Here is a 20,187-nt window from a genome sequence, read left to right as displayed (position 1 = left end):
TTGTCTGTCAGACAGCAGACGAGGGAGAAGAAAAAAATCCTCACGACATGCTTCGTTCTTCCCGGAGTGCAGTAATAAGGCACATCCGGTACATTGTCCTTGTGCTGGACCACGCGCAACACATCACTCCGGAAAGCTCCCTGTGATGCTGCATGCTGTGATGCTTTCTGTGGATGAACCGATCGTTATGGAACGACATTAGAAGCGGAGCAAATGCTTGGAAAGTGAAAAAAAAAATTCTATCGATGACTGTTGATGCCAGACAAACGGAATTGTTGCTCATCGTACACTCAAGGTCGCTCGATATTGGGAGTGCGTTAGTTGGACTTTCGAGAGGCCTAATGATGTGTTGGTGTGCTTTGGAGTGCAGTCGGCAGAATCAAGCAGATCGGCAGGTGACGTAAAGTGTAATGAGCAATTCATTAGGATAAATATTGTACAAAGAGATGTATTTTCCGATCTTGAGATAAGAAAAGGTATTTTTGATATATCCCACCGCCGATGTACTTTTTATTCTGTCCTTTAAAAACAGTTAAAGAAGTACAGTATTATTAGTTGAATTGGAGCAATTTTGAATAAAACAGCTAAATTTTCCTACTTATCTGTTCGTACAATGAGTTTCATTACAGAGCACAAAAGTTGCAAGTAAACTTTTAAATAAAAGTCCTCATTGACAGTCTAAGAAACTCCCAATATACCTCAACCACTTCTGGAAATTATCGTTGAGAAAACCGCTGCCGGATGATCTTTAGTGGCCAACACTTATTAAAAATTGAACGCTGTGGATAAAAAAGGGGAAAAATGGGATGTTTTATCGTTGGGACTTTCATTCATTCACAGTTTTTTGGTAGCAAAATACAAACAAAATTTAATCCAATAAGTCATCAATAATTGAAGGGGTTTCAGTGATCGTAATCTGCAATTAAATTACAAAAATTCTCTTAAAAATAAAATTCTTTCAAAAAAGCCACAAATGCATATATATTCTCACTCAGCTCACCAAATACGTCACCTGAAAAAAAAAGACAAATCGCACCCAAGCAACCCAGACCCGGATCCCGGAACACGGGTATCGACGGGCGAGTCGCGACCAAATTCCCGGAACGAATCGTGACGAAGCCATTTCCCACCCGGTGTGAAATAGACGCTCCGTTTCGGCTTAATCTACCGATCAGTGACATGCGATGCAGCTCATTCGCGAGTCACACGACACACGCGGCACGGAACAGCGGCCAAACGAAAACCCCCAGAAAAGCAGTTCGTTTGCTGCCCCAAGTTGCCCAAGCACCCCCAAATGTATGCCGTACCCGTGTTGCGCTCGTGACCGATTGTATCGGCTGGTGCCATTTCGGAAACAAGTCCCTGTCCCTTACCGATTGTCTGTCCCCACACCGTGGAATGAATCACCCACGGGGCAGATAATTTCATTTTAACGTTCTTCTTCTTAAGGCAACATTGTAAGTGCTTGGTACCGAATCTCTCACGCAGCATCAAATGACAAATGGTCGTCCCGTGTCAAGTGGTGGCACTTTTCCCAGTGGCGGTTCCTCTACCGATCAACGCTAATGATTTTCCGCCAGCTTTGACGAATAGTTTCCGGAGAGCGGGTTCTAGTTGCTACTAGGGAAGGTACCGATGTCACTGGCAATTAGTTGTCGGCATATCGGACCATTCAGTTCAAATTTTCCTCCGAAACATGCACCGGCAAACATTGTGTTGGCTTGCCCTTTTCAACGTGCTCAGGATGATGTATTTGTCGGGTTCGATTGCGATGCTCCGACGGTTGACCGGTAACCCACATTCACGGGATGTTTATTTTTCGACCAAAAGATTTGTCGTTCTTCTGATGGGGTTTGGTGTGTACTTTGGCACAAAATTGCGTGCGATCGGCGTACGTTAACCTCACCGCTTTCCGGGTGGAAAAACCGCCGCCCGGGTGGACAGTTTCATAAGGCAAATCCTGTACACACGGAACATTGCAATGTGCAGTTTCTTACACAAACAAAAGCAAACATACAGAGAGAAGCAAGCAAGCAAGCAAAAAAACACGGCAATCTTGTGCAAATTGAAAGCCGTCCAGATCGTCCAGTCCAAAGCAACCTAACGCCACACGCAGACGGTGGAGCGTAAGCAAATACGCACGGCTGCGGTCAATCGGTTGCCCGGCGGCGACCAGTCTTTGGTCTGGGTGTATGCAATTTTATGTTGGCCGCAACCACCGTGTACACCGGGTGCATCGTTGAGTGGATTGTCCAAACAATCCCCAGTATCGCGGGCTCGAGATGTGGGAGGGTTGCGTCGGTCGTTCGTGTTCCGGTGGCCGTTGGGGAGCGTTGAAATTATTATTTATTTTAAAATACCGCACACGATGGGATTTGGTTGGTTGGGGGCGGGGTGGTAAGGGGTTATGTTTTGGTTTACTTTCTTACCCTTTCGGGAGCTGGTGCCGGTGTTTGGGATTTGGGGCTTTTGGTAATGTTAGTTTTAGCCCTTACTTATCGTATACGAAATAAGGTATTGAGGTCGCCGCGAGAATGGGAACAATGGGATTGAATTTGAAATAATGTTCGTTTTTGATAAAAGATTTAAAAATTGTATTTAAAAAAAAAATACACATTATCTCCACATTCATCCGTTTTTCTGGGAAAAAAAAACTTGATAAATGTTTCAATTTTTTGTTGGCAAATTTGAGCAAGAATTCCCTGACCGAACTGTGAGTGGATGAGGATTTACTCTTATCTAGTTCATAAAAAAATCGTATTATTCTTCTTCCTTGGCACTATAACTCTCGAGAGGTTTCGGCCTGCCATTCCAGGCTTTCTGTGACTGTGAGGAGGTCTGAATGGGATTTGAACCTCGGTCCTGTCGTGTGACGACTGGCGCCGTTATCGTCTCTGCGGCCACTGGACCGCCGCAGATCATAAATAAATAAGGGAATAATATTTTTGTTTGATTCGTATATCGATTTACAAGTAGATTAAACCAAATTAAAAAAATCTCTTAAATGCTATTGCTATTGCTTGTCAGTTTATATAAAAATAGCTATGATTTTCTGTTCATCTGTTCAATCCTACAGTAAGAAAAGGATGTTACAGTGTTTGTTATATGAACAATACATTTTCTAAACTTTATGGATTTTCTTCTCTAGGGTAAGGTACATTGCAACTCCTTCCCAATCCCTCACAGCAAACCATTTTAAATGAGTAAACCCTTTCCCAAGCTCGAAAAACCCAAAGCCCGATTGGATCAATGTACCTCGAAGCACCGTAAATTGCATCATTGCCAATTCCAACCACCCATGCAGCACGGTCCGTTTGGCAGTCAAAATTGAACTGCCTCCGGTCCACCAAATCACGTCGGTTCATGGTTCAACCGCACCGCTCCCGATCACCTCATCCACACCGGACCATCACATTGGTAATTGTAGCTGCCATCCGAACTCCGCAGGTCGCGATGTCGGATGGGACCGCTGACCGGCGGCGAACATAAAACATCCGGCCCCATAAAGCAAGCAAAAACCACACACGTGACCACCCAAAATGGCTCCCCCTCCCCCCCAAAAAAAATAAGGGTTTCTTGCATCCTTGAGATTTGTTGCTTTAACTTGACTTGCTTTTTCTGCTTGACAAGAGAGAAGAAAAAAATGCTGGACGCCCCAGCTGCCCACAGCGGGTGCAGTATTGTATTAACTCGCGCCCGAGCAGAGTAGGTGGTCTGCCGGTATGCTAACCAACTGCAGCCAAAAACCCCGGGAGCATAAGTGCACATTGGCAAACAAAAGGTTTTCGCGTCCCGTTTGCCACAACCGATTGCCACTTCCGCACACGATCGCAGTCAGTCGCTAGGTTTTTGGAGTACAAAAAGGATACGGTACAGGAAAGCACAAGAAGAGGATGGCAAAAAGCTAAGTGTAGCAGAGAAGCTGGAGTTGGTTGCCGATGCAGCGCAGAGGAGGTGTGTTGTGTAAATGAAGGCTCTTGAGCTGAAACCGTTCCTGCCATAACTCACCGAGTTTTATTTGTGGGCGTCAGTTACACTTTCACGCTTATCGATCAGTTTCGGGAGATTTGTTTAATGTTGCTCTCGATTTTTGTTTGCTGAAAAGAGTTTCGCTTTGCCTTTTTGTTTAACTCTGCCAACGTTTTCTAAGTATTTTTATTTTTTTATTGTTCATCGTATTTTTTGATTTATTCATAAGGACGGCATGGCCTTATTGCTCATTTTCATATTGTTATATTGTAATTTTTTATGCATAATTGCTATTTATTTTTCATTTTATTTGTTTGTTTTATGTATCTATTTTTGTTTTCTTATTTGTTATAATTCAATTAACTTTTATTTTTTATTTTGTTCATTTTTGAATTTTTGTTCTATTTTGTATCACTTAAACATTTTCACAATTATTGTTAGCCTTTTCCGAGGGTAGGTAAGGTTATTATGCTAGGTTTGGATCGACAATGGTAGTATGAAAAGTATTTAATATGGTAATTTAAATCCGGTAAAAAAAACCTGTCAGATACCATTAAATATAAAAAATACTAACGTCAAGAAATAAACATTCGCAATACCCGCTTGCTGCTTTGATGCATTCGCTCATCAATCCGTTATCCTATCATAATGCACCGCATGCCTATTCCGTCATGCCCACTCACCCTCGTTACGGTTTATAATATTTCACCGTTTTACACCTGTACACGGTACCGTAGCAAACACCAATCAAAAAACGCGACGACCCAGACACAACAGGAAATGCATCCAATTTCTATTGCTTCACCATCCCGAGCGCTGCGTGCTCTCTAGTAAATTCGATCACCCTACGGGAGGTTCCCTTGACAAAGCACACACAGAAAAAGGATCGACGAAGCATTCCATGCCATAGGGCTTACAAAATCCTTCAAACAAAACAAAGCTACCACGAAAATGCACGGGGAAATCCTAATGCCGATCCCCGTGTACGCTTCGGAACGATCGAACCACACCAACTTTCCCACACTTTTGCGTTTCGCTTTCATCCTGTGCGTGCGTGTCCTTTCGGGGGCGAGCCTTGCGACTGATGCCAGGTTCACCTGCATGAAATAGGAAACATTTGCCGGGATGGAAGGATAGCTTGTCTGCGTCATCCTTCGATCGTGGTTCGATTCGGATAGTGTTCGTTCGCCTGATGTATTTCCTGTTTTCGGACCTTGCCGGTTGTGCGCTTTGCGTGTAATCCAACTGAGCTATGTCCTCTTAGGGGGAATCAGAGAAAAAATCCTTTCAAAAGGGGAAAAAAAAACTGACGCACTTGTCTCCTTCGCTTCCCCGTCCAACCTGCGATACGCTTCACCGATCGATCACAATAAAAGCGAGAGGATTAGAGAAGCTGGAAAAGAGGCAAACAAAACAGAAAGAAAGATGTGTAACAGACATCAAAAAATTTGATGCAAGGATGAGTGTGGGTCATAGGAAGAAGATAGCCAAAACGAGGCAGAAACAAAAATCCATCATCCAATATGCCTATGACGATCGAAATGCTCTGAGCCCTTTTCTAGCCGTTACTGATGAACTTGATCGTACGAAGAGAGAGAGAGAGAGAGAGAGAGAGAGAGAAAGAGAGAGAATAAGACCAAATCCCATATTCATTCGATTCGTTCCAGTTTCGATAGGGACCAGTCCGGCCGGCACGTTACCGCCCATACGATTCCTATGTTAGCGTTGGCGATGGTGAAACCGAAAACATAAATCATAATGCGTCCCCTTCGTTTTCGGAGCATTGGCTTCGAAGTGGCCAGCAGGTGCAACGATGCCGAAGCTTTTTTTTTACTTACACACACATATTGCCATCGAATGAGGGTTGAGAAAGCTAAATCCTTCCCCGTTTTTTTCTTACACTGCATCGGAGCAAAAGGATCAGTACGATCGTTCCCCGGATCGAAGGCGCTCATCATTCGTCATCATCCGTTCCGTGCGAGGCTGCGGGGATCGATGGTTTTGAAAGGGTGCATTCCCAAAATACCACCACCGTTGATGGGCGAACCTGGGCCTGAATTATAGCCCACGGAAAAGATGTTGCCGAAGAGGAGATCGAGAGAGAGAGAGAGATGGAAAGCGAGAAAAACGAGACGGCCTTTATCAAGCAGCGCACGTTGGACACGCGCTTTGGGCATCCCGGGAATCTCCCGTCTGTCACGGTTGTCTTTGATGTAATTATGGTGCTCTCTTGTTCTGGGTGCTGGTTCCCTTTAGAACAGCTCATTTGATCCTGTCTTGCCAGAACCGGAACCGATAGGTAAACAATCAAATTGTAATTGATTTCCGTACCGCCCGCTGATTGTTCCAATTATTCCTTTATCCGTGCCGTTGATTGATAAGGGATTTGCAATTGATTTATTGAAGGGTCCTTGGAAATCAATCCTTTAAGTTAGAGAGGACTTCAAGAACAAATTGAAAATAATAGTTTAATTCTAATAAAATCTTTTTAGTATTAACATCCCTTAAATGCGCCCCCATTTTGCTCGTGCCTCTGTTCACAACTAACTTTAATCAATGAACACCCATGAATCACAGAAAAATGGCGCCACAGTCAAACTAAGTCACGATAAGCACACACCCTTTCTTTTTACTCTCTCTCTCTCTCTCTCTCTCTCTCTCTCTCTCTCTCGGTATGAAGGCCTTACTCCAGTGCTCCGCTCCGTCCGTGCCTAGAACACCCAACAAAACTCACCAACCCACCCCATCGTTATCTGGGCCTGTCTTGGGGCTTGGGCCACCTAACGCCACCACCGAAGCAAAAAAAAACAGGGCGGTCGCCCCGATCTTGTACATACGCGCCTGGAACCTGACAGCGAACAACGCTTTTTCGAATCGAAAGAAAACCCTCGTGCAGTAAGATAAAATGCACAACCGCTCTTATCAGCTAACCGGTACGGTTCGTTTGCGCAAACGGAGCTCTCTTGGGCGGCATCTTATCGGTGGGCAGGAATGGATTGGAGGGAGGGAGTGAGCGTCAGTTTAGAGGGCTGGTGGTTCGAGGTGTGGCCGTGTCAGGTGCAGCAACTTGATTTTGTTGTTGTGTTTACCTTTGACGTACCTTATTGCGTGATCGGAAGTTAAGCCTCTCTTCGTGGAATGGAGGGAAATGATAGTATGGTTGAACAACTGCTGACGTCGACTTACTTGAATAACATGTGTTTAGCAATTAGTTTTATTTGGTTTGACAAACCTACTGGTTTTCAACACTTTTTATGAGAAATAAATTAAAATTCAAACATGTTTGCAGTTTAAAAATATCTTCGACCGATGATATCTTCTTTCATGCTCTGTGCAAGCGCTGCAAATGTTGAATGAAATCCATGGCAGTTTTCGATGTTCAACGCCATTTAAGAAGATTTAGATGTATTGTAAAGCAGAAAAATTATCGATGCTTTTGTGTTGATTATCGGTGCTCGAGTGTGTATGCTTTTCCTGGCATGATCCTGGCATGTGTTACTGTATCTTCTCGAGTTGTGTGTTTGTTATCTCTGTTATAAATGACATTTTCCACCAAAGTCCTAGCATTTGTTTATCTGCTCGTTTTATGTCAAACGGATTTTCCCAATTTTATTACCTACATCGCCTTAATGCCATCCTACACCACCCACGAGGAGACGGAAACCTGTCCCTAGCGTATCCTTCGAACACCAGTCAAGTGTCACATTTGAATGTGAGACATCGACAAACAACCGTAGCCTTAACGGAAGAAAAACATATCCTATCTGTGTTGTCATTCCCCAAAAACAGCATAAAGAAGTTTAAAAATCGGGTTTTTATTACCACCACTTGGGGTGACTCTTTCCTCCAGTAATCCTACCACACAGCGTGTTCGTTTACTTCCTCCGGAAAGAAAAACAGCAACAGTGCGTGACGTACAAACATAAAGCATCGGTCGGCACAAAAACCAATAAAAACCGTTCGATAAACCATATCCGTCAAATTGTGCTCATTTGCACTCGAAAGCCACCAAGCTCCGAAATATTAAACGCACTTGAAGTCGTTAAAAAAAGTTTTTACAGTAAATTAAACCATAATACCGTCCCACACATGGGTGCGTATGCACTCGAAGCGAGCAGGACGGGTGTCGTTTTTCCGTTTAAATCGTAAAAAGAAGCTACAACACAAAACAATCAACCATTTTCTATGTCTTGCCAGCCAGACCGGTGACAGTGGCTGTGCAGCCATTCGTTCCGGGAATCCTTCAGGAGATGCGCAGGTCGCGTTGGTCGCTGAATAGCAGCAATCATCGTGCCGGGCCGCTGTTCAAGTGGAACACCGAAAGCAAACAGTACCGGCCGCTTGAAGAAGCTGCTTCGTCCGGCGTGGAAAAGGGGAACACCTCATCAGCCGTCGGCTGCCGATCCTAAGAAAACATCCGAAGGCTCGAGTCACGGGCGACGGTCCCTTATCTTAATCCTTGCACCGGTCCCACAAAACACCACCACCGTAGTCAGCATCGTCATCAGCGTGCTGTCGTCCGCGTCGTGACCGTGCCACACTTGTCATCGTCGTGGTGGGTGTCGGCTCTGAAGTGTTCCGGGAAGCTACATTTCCCTGGGCTTGAGGTTCGGGGGTTGGTCCGTTACGGGTGAGATGCAAGGTGCAGTTTTTCGAGTTTTTTTGTCTAAATTCGGTTTGTGTGGGTTAGAAGAAAGAATCGACGGAATAGATGGGAAAGATGCAATATGGTCGTCAGTGAGATATGTTCACGCGTGTACCGTCTGTCGTTAGAAACGATCAAAGCTAGTTCCTGGCTGAGTCACACATGAATAAGAATAAATGGCTTATGAGTCTTAGTTTAAGAATTATTCCTTCTAAAGAAGTCATCATATTGAAAATACTTTAAGTTTCATGATAGATTTAAAAAAATGCTATCTTAAGGTACATCGAATACATCAGAGTTTCTGAAAAGAACTGACAATGGTCGAGCTATTTCTAAATTATCTAATACTAGTTCTGTTCTATTCTAGTCCAATAGTCCAATATTCCACATCATCCTGAGCATACTTCCGAAATGGAAATAGCTCAGAAATAGTACTTATTCAAGTCAGAAACTCTTCAAGGTTCATTTTTGTTATTTGAGGTCTCATTGTGAAGCAGTTTTAAATTTAACAATTCCAATCTCCTCAATTTGTATCAATATTATTTCATCAATTCTCTCTCAAATCTGTCTCTATGATATTCTAGACACCTTAGATATAGACCAATGTTCATGAACTAATTTGATGTGAAAGAGCGTTTATTGGAGCTTAGCCTTTTCTGCATAAACCATTTGCATGTTTAAAAAAGAGATTTGCATAATGCTTCCTAGAATTAAGAAGATTTTCTAAAATCCTACTGCTTCATCCAAACGTTGAGATCGATTGTAAGCTATCAAAATGTAAGAAATCTGTTTCATGTTCACCTCAGAGACTCAAGCTGATTTGATCATCGTTGAACGTGTGATTCTGGATCTTAAAACATTCTACCGGACGCGCTCGAAATCATTCGTACGAATCGGATCGCAATCATCTACGTAATAAAGCCCGTCAAAGTCAAGCGCAGACAAGACAGCATCCAATCGAACTGACATATCGTTAAGCTTTGTTGTATCACTGCAATGACGTGCGTATGACGATCGTTGCCCATTTCTCGTACATTGTTCCCATCGAAGCATCTATCTATTAATATTAAAATCATATCACTGATCAGTACACACTTTTTTCCAGCAGAGCAAAACCCGGCCAGCCGCTAACATTTACAAACTAAACTCTAGCGAAAACGAGAACGGTACAGTTTCCGGCCGGGTTTGGTGTATTGAACCGACAAGTGTCCGACAGCCACCCCGACGCAACCCTCCAAACCAGTCCGCTTCCCGCAACACCGCTCCGCAAGGCCAGACGTAACATGGCCACAGTGCCACAATAGCCACGCGGGCCGGATTTTTTAAAAACAACTGCTTCTTGTACCACGGCGCGTACTTCCGTGCGCGAGCATGTCACTACGTCGGCACGCAAAACGATAACACCGCGTAGACGGAGCACCGTTCGTGTACTCCCGCGCACGAACGCACGCACGCGGTACAAAACGGTTACAGTCGATTGTCGGTGTTGGTTTTATTTTTTGTTGTTGCTATTCTATTTCTCAACCCCAGCTTGACCCATTGACTGGGTCTCTGTATCTAGACGAGTCGGGGCTGCATGCCGCCCGACCATAGTACGCCGGGAGGGTTTGTGGAACAGGGGCGTGATACGCGCGCGGGACGGCCGACATGGCGAGCCGACGAGGTCTGATAAGACCGCGCACGGAACGCACTTGTCTGCGGTATTGAGAACGAGACCTCGGTGGGGGCCGGAGCGAGCATAGCCGCATGCGCTGCCGGATGCAGCGCTACACTGGACAGGATGCACGCGTGGTCGTGTACGTGGAGAGGGTGGTGGTTGCAATTGATAAATGCGCTCCGCATGGGTGTAGAAGGCTGCAGCGCGCTGGCAATGCAGCGACCGCGTGGGGGCGAACTGCGTGCCAGTGCAACGCGAGAACCCGCAGACCCAGACCCCCGAGATATCTCAAACATTTGAACGATGCATGCGCCAGACGGTAAGGAATGCTTCAATGTCTAGCCCGCCCCCCGGGGGGTGGTGTTTTTTTTTAGCGATGTTTACGCAGGCACTGATTGAACCATCAGCGCCCAGTTGTGGACGGAATTGTGTAGCACATAGAATGGAACATATGTTGGTGAAGAGTTGTGAGGAGCTTTTTGCAATTCTGATCGTAACCTGTCTAGACTTACGCTTTGTATTGTAAAGCAATCGTCTGTGCAATGTCATTATGCTTTAAAATGAGTTTAGCAATCGGTCGATAAATGAGATAAAGATCGATTTTAATGGGACACTTGGAAATGCATCTAGTTTTAGCGATTAATTGAAACTGCAGCTTGTGGTTAAATCCATTCATAAAATGAATCAGAGTTTAATAGAAATATTGCTTATTTTACTGATGCCTTTAATAAACGAAACGAACCGTTTCAATCCTCAATCCTCTCTTGATTTTCAAAGTTTACTCCATTCTCAAACGAGACTATCCAACTACGTGGTATCATTAGGGCTAGTAAACCAGAAATGGTAGGCATGAGAGGGAGGGAGATATTGAAGTCGAAAGTTGTGATAAATTTACACTCAAGCTCTGTTACTAGCTACAAAACACTCTTAAAACAATAGATTTTTGGCATATCGATTATGTTTTAAAAATAACCAATAAATGACAGTGGCCAGCGCTTTATTGTCCCTTGCATCAGTTCAATCGAACTCGTCCATTATTCTCTCGTCGATCTAATTTAATCTTGGTCGTGAGATCTTCCTGCAAACCGATGACCAAAGTGTCATCCCTTTTTTACGTTCCATCTAGTTTCTTCGAACGATTTCAGGTCGACCTAAGCTTTTCATGTATGTTTTGTATCCACACACACCGTAGAACAGCACCTGACAATATTTATCACAGCCAATCGATCAATTTCGATGAGCAAACACACCGAGCCGGGCGAGGAAAACCCTCCGATCCGTTCTGAAAGAAGCAAAAAGGCACTAATCAACGTTCTAATTGCGATGGGCAGTGATGCAAACGCAGGTAATTTCCCTGACACCCTTGTCAACCGGTTGACACTTGCCGCTTGCCGTCCGACATTCCACGAACCGGCAACGGTGTGCGCCAGAACACAGCGGGATGTCAACCAGAGTGCTGACCCCTTGCCAGGACACACGCATTTGACACGCAGCTTTGCCGGGCCCTCGATCGATTCCATCTAACACGAAAACAAAAGAAATCGGGCCTGATCGAGCGACCTTCTCCGGGGGCTGTCAGTTACGCAGCTTCAGGATGCTGATCTTATCGGGGCCCAACTCCTTACAATTTATAGGAAAAAGGACTTCTCACTGGTGACCGAGTGGGCATAAAACACGATCCCCGGTAGGGACTTTTGCTTCTTCGGTTGCTGGTTGGAAGCTGGTTTTATTGCTTGCCTGCTGCCAACGATCGATGATCGTTGATGGTTATCGAATGGTTCGATCCTGCGGGTCATGTTACTGGCTATTAGATACAATTTTCAAGCAGCGAGTCGAGTCCCCTTAATCCACCATTTAACGATCATGTGTTCCGGTAGTTTTCTTCATCTGCAGACGGGAGACCCATTTTCCATGGATTCTGCCCGAAGGAAACTAACTCCAAGTGCCATCTAAAAAAAAAACGGCAAGGCCACACAACGGTTTGTTCACCGCACATGTGATGCACCGCGCTGTTTAACGATCGTCGGGTAGCTAATGTGTAGCTGGTGCTGCGACCGTGCTCGTTAAAACCGATACGCAAATGCATCGATGCCTGACGCCTCCTCACGCCATCGGAAAATGATGCATGCAAGCAGAAGGATTGGTGACCGCGCAAGGCCATGTGAGCGATGCAGCTGCATCTCGAGTTGGTGGACTTTTACGATCACATCCGGATCGGTCTGCGGGACCCACCGGGAACCGAGCGTCGTTCGTGCATGACCGTCAAATTTTCACATAATCTGTTTTCGCTCTTCCTTCTGGAAAAGTGCCACGGGATGGTGTCGGTTTCGGCCCGGGGACCAGATCTTTTTGAGCATGTGTGTGTGTGTGTTCTCTGTCTGACCCAAGCGGCGTTCAAGTGTGCATTTGGCGTTGACGAGAGGATTAAATAGGGCTTGCAGAAAAAGGGTTTGTTTTTTCTCTCTTTCGCTGCTTATGAGTTGGCCCGTTAACTTCAAGCGGGGATTTGCGTGGTACTCTCGTTTTTCTCGGAAGGTTGCAAGTGGCAAGTGTATGATGGTGATGAAGAATGCATTTCCGTCACTTCGCTAGTGCGATTTGTTTGTCTACTCTGGTGGCTGACGGTTGCTGCTAAGCTGTGGGGGGCCTAGCTGGTAATCCGCTTGTAATCGGAGCGAATGATGAAGGATGTTCTTGAACATGCTTGAGGAAGTCTTGCATACATCATAATAATTAAAGATTATTTTTTGAAGTCTAGGAATGATTGTTTGAACAAACTTCCCAGTTGTAAGAACAAGTAATTCGAAAGAGTTGCATCAACTCTGATAATATGGCCAGACACTCACGATGAAAGCAACACATCTGTTTCACAACACACCCAGCGATGACTCAAACGATCCTCAGAAATCACCACCATCAACCGACCGACTGGTTGATCCAAATCTATCAACAAACATGTCACTATTTGTACTATGCAAACGACACAGCACCGACCGGTGCCAGATGTCGCCAACCTGACGATGAAGCAACACACCGATCGCTTGAAGACTTAATCTGCAGGTTCCCAGGCAAACTAGATTCTGGAGCGGGAAAAAAATAAGACCGCAGCGCTCGATTGATTTCCCATCGATCTATCAAACTCTTCGCGCCGCCTGATGTGTGGCGATGAACCTAACCTCAAAAAAAAAAACCACACCCATGGACTCGCCGATGAGTCCCTCGCCTATCGCTCAACGAACTGGTCCGCTGGCGTTTGTTTGCCCGGTGCCGATCATCAGCGAGCGGTGGAGTATCATGTGAAAAGCAAACACTGTCGCCACCGGGGCTCGCGTTTGTCTACCGCAAACAAGCCATGCTGCCGAGGTGGAAAAAAACGAAGGTGAGTAGTGACCCTTCGGACACTGTGGTAAACAAGAGAGAGGGAGCGAGACAGCCTAAAAAACCCACCAGATCAGTACGCAACGCGCAGGGCACTCCCAGCAAATGTCCGTTCCGAACCCTTATCTGTAGCGCGGCGATAAAGTCAACAAACCGCGCGACCGTTCGCGGGCCTTCGCTTTGGGGAAGGCTGGCTGCACGGGCTACACATGATTACCGATATTAACCGCGCGCGCGCTAATGGCGTGGGTAAATATGGGGTGAGCCCGCGCTCACAACTAGAGCTGACCCACAACACGACTGCAGGCCAGTGAAGCAACGCGCCTCGTAAGCGCTACGCAAACAGCCGCCGGACGCCTTCAAGTGGACGTCCCGGTACGATCCGGTGCGGCAAACTTGCGTGGTGGCGTATGCATTCGTCTGCCGGGCCCCGACCACATGCACGTTGCACTTGGGCACTCGGAAGCCGTCCGTTGCCGGGTGTTTGTTGTTTTTCGGTGTGCTCTGTCGGACGGAAGCGTGCTTCGTGATGGTGGTTGGGTGGTTTTTTTAAGCGATACGCCTACAGCATCGAACACCGAACCTGACTGTCCGGTGGGAAAATAAAACAGTGACCAAAGCTTGTGAGACTTAACAGTAAATGTTCGTGGTTTTGGGAGCGTTTACTTGGACCCTGTCTTGAGTGTCTGATCGCAAGTAGGTGGTGAAGCCCTGCACGAGACTTTCTGTACATCATGCTGAATGAAGCTGTTATTCAGAATATAATATATGATAATATTACCTAATTGAAAGGCAGCTGGAGAAGGAGAATGAACCATGAGCTAGCTAAGCTGTTTAGCGGCGATGATATCCTGCCGGTAGCTAAAGCCAACCTGTTTGGGGCGATCCGGTGGCCGAGGCGATAACAGCGCCGGACTTCACACGGCATGACCGGCGTTCAAATCCCATCCAAGACCGCCTCCCCGTACGTAGGGCTCACTACTTTACTACGGGTAATATTAAGTCACATAAAGCCAGAAATGGTAGGCCGAGACTTCTCGAGGTTGTAGTGCCAAAGAAGAAGAAGAAGAAGCCAAAGCCAAAAGAATTCGATGACTAGGGCACTTGATGAGGACGCCAGGCTAATGCCTCACGCTCCACAAGGAAAGGTGCTCGTCAGCGAGCTCGTAGGCTGGGCCAAATTTAGTCGAATCAGTCAGAGATAGGATGCAGCTGTGGATGGATGAGTACCGTCCTGGACCGAATCTCCTGAAAACGGATGTATGACTTATAGACATGCTCTGCCTTGAAACGGTCAAGAAGAAGAAGCTTTCATGGTTCAAAAAGTGTTTGGACATCAATGTGAAGGTACTAAGACCATATCCAACTAGATGTTGGACTCACCATTGCGCATCGAATTAGATACGCCAGACACTCGTGAGCTGATCATAACTTTAAGCCGTCTTGAATGGAAGATAACAGCACTAGATGATGAACGATATCGAGGACTTGTGCAACATTCCAAAGACCATTAAGCAGGTGTAGGTTATGATTGCGAAAAATCAATACCTAACTAAGATAACAAAGATGGCAACACGATTGAATTATCTGAAAATTTTAAACTAGGCTGAGAGTCGGCATCTTGACAACTTGACTAGGGAAAACAGGAAAAACTCTTTTGTATTTAGATGCCTTCGTCTAGAATAGTCTTCCTCTGAAGTGTTTCACCCCAGCACCACATGCTGCACCGGCAATGATGATCTCCATGTCCAGCATGAATCCTTGAAAGTTGGATGACTACACTATTAAGCTAATCACTGTAGTCTAAAATTATCTCTAGCAAACACTTAAAAACAGGTCTAATGACTTTCAATCACTAAATTTCAACTATTATTTAAAAGCTACTGTCAACTAATGATGTCAAAACAATTTGTTTCCCCCCAGGTCGAACGTGCATGGATGGAAGCGAACCTCATTAGCGAAAGTATGTGGCTTTTTGGACAATGACGCTGATGTTACTACTTGTTGTGAAATAGACGGTTGGCAATAGAGGTTCGGTTAAAAAGGACACACAACCTATAGGACCGTAAAACAAATGTTGCAACATTAACTGCGTGTCACACCTGTCGATAATTATGGAACCGCTGTCCTTCAAAGGTTCCCAGCGCAAAGCTCCCGCGCTCGTCGGATTAGGTTCCAATGCGAACGCAATGTCTCAGCCTTTGGCTTTTTTTTTCTTTTGTCTTTTGCTCCAAACAAGTTCGATACTAATCTTCCGCCACGTGGAGCCACCAAAAAAGGGGAGGCCTCCAGTTACGTCTAGAGCCCCTAAATATATCTTCCCGTCACGGCAATGAGCCAACGCACCCGGGGTGGTAATGTTTTACGCACTGCAAAAACCCGATCCGGCCCAAATCAGACGCGACAACCGAACCCGGTGGGGTTGGGATATTAATGATGAAACGGTCCGAAACCGCGACCGATGGCGGTGTACCGGTTCCACGATTTGATGTATGCATCGGTGTCCACGTGCGCCGGTTCAAGTTCGGCTACCGATCAGGCCGGGCAGGAATGCGCCCGGGCTGACATTGAGCCACGATTAGGACAGGTGAGCGTGCGGAACATCGACACGTTGATCGATTAGGTTTCAATTATTTGTGCGGCGGGTGACGTCAATGGTGGCCCCCTTCGCGAAGAGAGAGAAAAAAAAAAGCAACCCCTCTAATCCGCTCTCGAACAAACGATCGGAAACTGTTGCAAAAGGCTAATGCACTCGATCGATGCCATCGCAGATCGATGCCGGGTAGGATGTGTGGGTACGTGGCGATGGAGGCGACGGTGGTCCAAAACTCCGTACTCGCCATGCAAAACCCGACTGGACGCTGGACAAGCCGGTGGTTCAATGAGTGGTTAGGATGGACAGGTGCGTAAGGGTGGTGTCCCGCGGGTGGGCTTGGAGGGATTTTGGGGAAGAGGGGGGGGTTAGGGAGATTTGTTATTGTGGGTTATTTTTAGTCTATTGCAAAATGTGGTGAAATTCGCATGATCACCGCCGTTTTGGCAATGCAATTGAAGCACAGATGGTGAAATTCTAATCATTTGAATAAGTATTGCAATCAACGTAAATTGTTTCAAAAATAGGAAAAAAGGACAACTGCCCCTGTGATCAAATTATAAGAGATACGTAATTGATAAGCTGTATAAACAATCATTTAAAAGAAACAAAATTTAAAAAAATTATTTTAGTTTTACAATAAAATATAAGAAAAAATTGTAAGTATAATGTTTGACGTACATAAAAATTTAACAACAAGTTTTTTTGTTAAAAGAATTTAAAAAATAAACTGAAATGAAAACGGAAAAACCATGCAAATTAGTGAACTAAAATCATAAAGAATCATAGGAAAATAATAACTAATATGAAAAAACCTATTTGAGCTCAGAAAGTACAAATAACAGTTATAATCAAACAAACAAAATGAGTTTAAAACCTTTAAAAAAAAAAGGTATAAACAATGATAAGTGCAAATAGTATCATTTTTTTATAAAATGTAAAATGTCCCAATAAAAAGAATAACATGATCGATTTAATCCATCAGACAAAAGGCAAAAGAATATTTAATAAAAACCTAACAAACATACCAAACATAAAAATAGACAAAGAGAAAATTGAAAGTATGATGTTTGCCTTACAGGAAAATTTCATAAATAAATAACATTTTTGAAAAGAGTTGAAAAGATTTGAAAAGATAATTATCTTTGACTGAATACAAGAAAAAAAACGTATAAATTCCCTAATGAAAATGAATTTAAATATTAGAATATAAGCAATGAAAATAAATGAAAAATAAACATTTGATTTAAGAGAGTAAAAAAATAAAAAAAGTATAAAATGAAAAAATCAATTAAAACTTATAAAAAAACAACAAAAACATAAAAACAAATTAGGTAAAAAAAATAATTCGAGAAGCTCTAAATTCTCCAGGCCATTAATTGAATCTGTCCTAAGATACTGAAATAAGACTAGAAAACATAAAATCTCTATAGATGTGATTGAATGAATTTTAAAAGAAAATCATTAGCGGTTCAATGTCAGCGGTACAAGCAACATGATGACAGTTGGTAACAAAACTTTACTAACAGCCGACCTGGCAGAAAGTGAATGAAACAACGGTAAAAAACCAACAATGCCATAATTAAGCATGTAACAATGATTGACGATCGCCGACGACAGTTCGACCTACCAATTATCGTTATCAACTGTCCGTTTGTCGGTTTGGCTGAGCGACGGTGGTAGTCGCTCCCGCCAGCACGCCTAGACACGCGGCGCACTGCACAAGGTTCCGCGTTCGAATGTCCTGCTCAGTCGACCACTGGAAACAGTGCATGGCCCGCACGCACTAGAAGCACGCACACCGGTGTCAGTTATTTGTCCTTGGTAGAAATTAAACTTTGGCGCATGTCGGACACATTTCTTGCGCCATGTTTATGTCGAGCGCGTGCAGAACGATAGGCATCGGTTGAGCGAATGAGTTGGCGGGTTTGCGATCAAGCAGAAGGAGTAGAAGGAAAAGTAGCGAACAGTCTTCGCCAGTAAGTAATTAGTCACATTAAGTTTTACAAAATGAATTCTTCTTCTGGCGATTAAAACTTACCCTATAGAAGGAAAACATTAAGTATTAGTAATGCTGTAAATAAAATAGAACTCACAACTGCTCCAACGCTTTTAATAGCAATTTGAGACTTACTCCACTTATATAAAAGTGATCATAATTTTTATTAGTTTTTGTTAAAAAAAAACACAATTTCATCTGAACAAATATTTATGTTAAGCCGAGAAAAACTCCGATAACATTCCAAATATAATCCCAAAATGGCTCCTATTATTCCTTGTACAGACAATATATCATCCAGTCACTAAAAAATTCGCCAAAAATAGATCCAAGGTTGTCGGTTCTGTCTGCCCACCGAATACCGTACTGCTCGACCGAATCTGCTCGAAATTCATCGCGAGGCCATTCCGTTCCAGTCGGCCTTTCCCAACCGGAACCGTCTTGAGAACTGATTATTTAATTCCTACCCCACTCGATGCTACGATGGCCGGCCCAAAAACCCGCGCGTTTGTCCGATCGGTTGGCATTATCGCTGCTCTTACCACCTCCCTCCCGACTTCTCCCTTGACCCACCATTCGGTTGTGATCATTAAATATGCCAATTAGACAAAAGTACGATTGCCACCCGTTGTTGTCGTGCGGTATAGACCCCGGACGCCGGTCGGCTTATCGCATCCACGAGTCTCGGGTGCACAAATTAAGCGGCCACAAAACGCGGCTGGAAGGACCGCCGACAAACAGGCGGCATTTTGGCAGCGTTGAAATAGCAGACAGCCAAAGAAACCCTCGTAAGGAGGGGCAACAAAAAACTGGATTCAAAACGCCCGGCTAAACAACCGCTCCACGCTCGCTAGAGAACTACCAGCCAACTCACCCAACTTGGAGCGCGCGCGTGCGCCTCCATCGGCCGTCACCAATCGCTCACGGCGCGATTATTAACGCTGATACGTGGGCTTCGGTGCTTAGACTTTCAACAAAAACCCACTTAGCTAGGTCAGTTCTCTTTTCTCGGTCGTTCGAAAAATCGCTCCGGTTCGATGAGTTCGCGTATACGTTCGCCGGGCAGCACAGCAATGAGTTGGTGTCCGGTCGGTGTGCCGGTGCTTGTTTCTCCCTAGGTATTTAGACGAATTCGTCAGGGGGTGTTTGATGGCTTTGTTTTACCTTTTTTTATTGTTTGGTTGACAGGCACGCGCTCGTGCACGCGGATACCGAACAGCGTAGAAAAAGTCGCAAATCAGGCAAAAAAAGCCTTAAAATCCCCAACCTCAACGGATCCGCATTACGATTTTTGCAAGCTAATGCACTCGGGTTGGTGGTGGTGGCAAAACAAAAAATTGTTAAATAAACAAATAATTCTTAACCACGTTTCGAACCGTTTCCCACCAAGGGGGACGTCCACCTTCAGATGTCCGGGTGTGATCGGGCACCTGTGATCGCCTCAAGGGGAATGATTTCGATGAATTGATTTGTTTGGTGTCGGCTTTTATTTTTTTTCCACTTACCCTACCACAACCCATTACAGAACTTTTATTATTCGATTTGTTACATTTGATGGCATTTATCGGGTTCGATTTTATTTTGTTTGAGTGAACGGTGCAGTTTTTGTTTTGTTTTTGCTTGTTTGTTGTTGGTCACCCTAAGCTGGGTGCATACCTCGTTTGCTGTTTTTTTTTGAGTTGAATACGATTTTAATTGCGTTCTAAATGAGCCCCTCGGGCTCAAAGTCCGCGAATAGTCGTTGTTGTGGCGATAATAAATTTTTTAAAGCAAGTTTGCTACAAAAAACTAAAAATTTCACGTCAATGTGCTGCCATTTCAATAGCCATTATGGGGACGAAAAACGGACCTTGCCCACTCTTCAGGGAAAACCTGAACTGTGTTTCGCTGCGCACATTGTGCACCGGCCAACAGTTGATGGATTTCGGCGATTTTTGCTTCGTTTT

At 44.6% G+C, this 20,187-nt stretch overlaps 1 long non-coding RNA gene across 1 annotated transcript; it reads left to right on the top strand.

The window, feature by feature from the left end:
- Positions 1–19,234: 19,234 nt before the first annotated feature.
- On the top strand, positions 19,235–19,709 carry LOC118513501. The gene is made up of 2 exons (XR_004906476.1): positions 19,235–19,359; positions 19,430–19,709. It is a non-coding gene; the product is annotated as an uncharacterized LOC118513501 (long non-coding RNA).
- The last annotated feature ends 478 nt before the right edge of the window (positions 19,710–20,187 follow it).

This window comes from Anopheles stephensi, chromosome 3 (assembly GCF_013141755.1).
Source record: "Anopheles stephensi strain Indian chromosome 3, UCI_ANSTEP_V1.0, whole genome shotgun sequence".
Lineage (NCBI taxonomy): Eukaryota > Metazoa > Arthropoda > Insecta > Diptera > Culicidae > Anopheles > Anopheles stephensi.
Note: the sequence above shows the minus strand (reverse complement) of the source record. Positions and strands in the feature narration are given on the sequence as shown.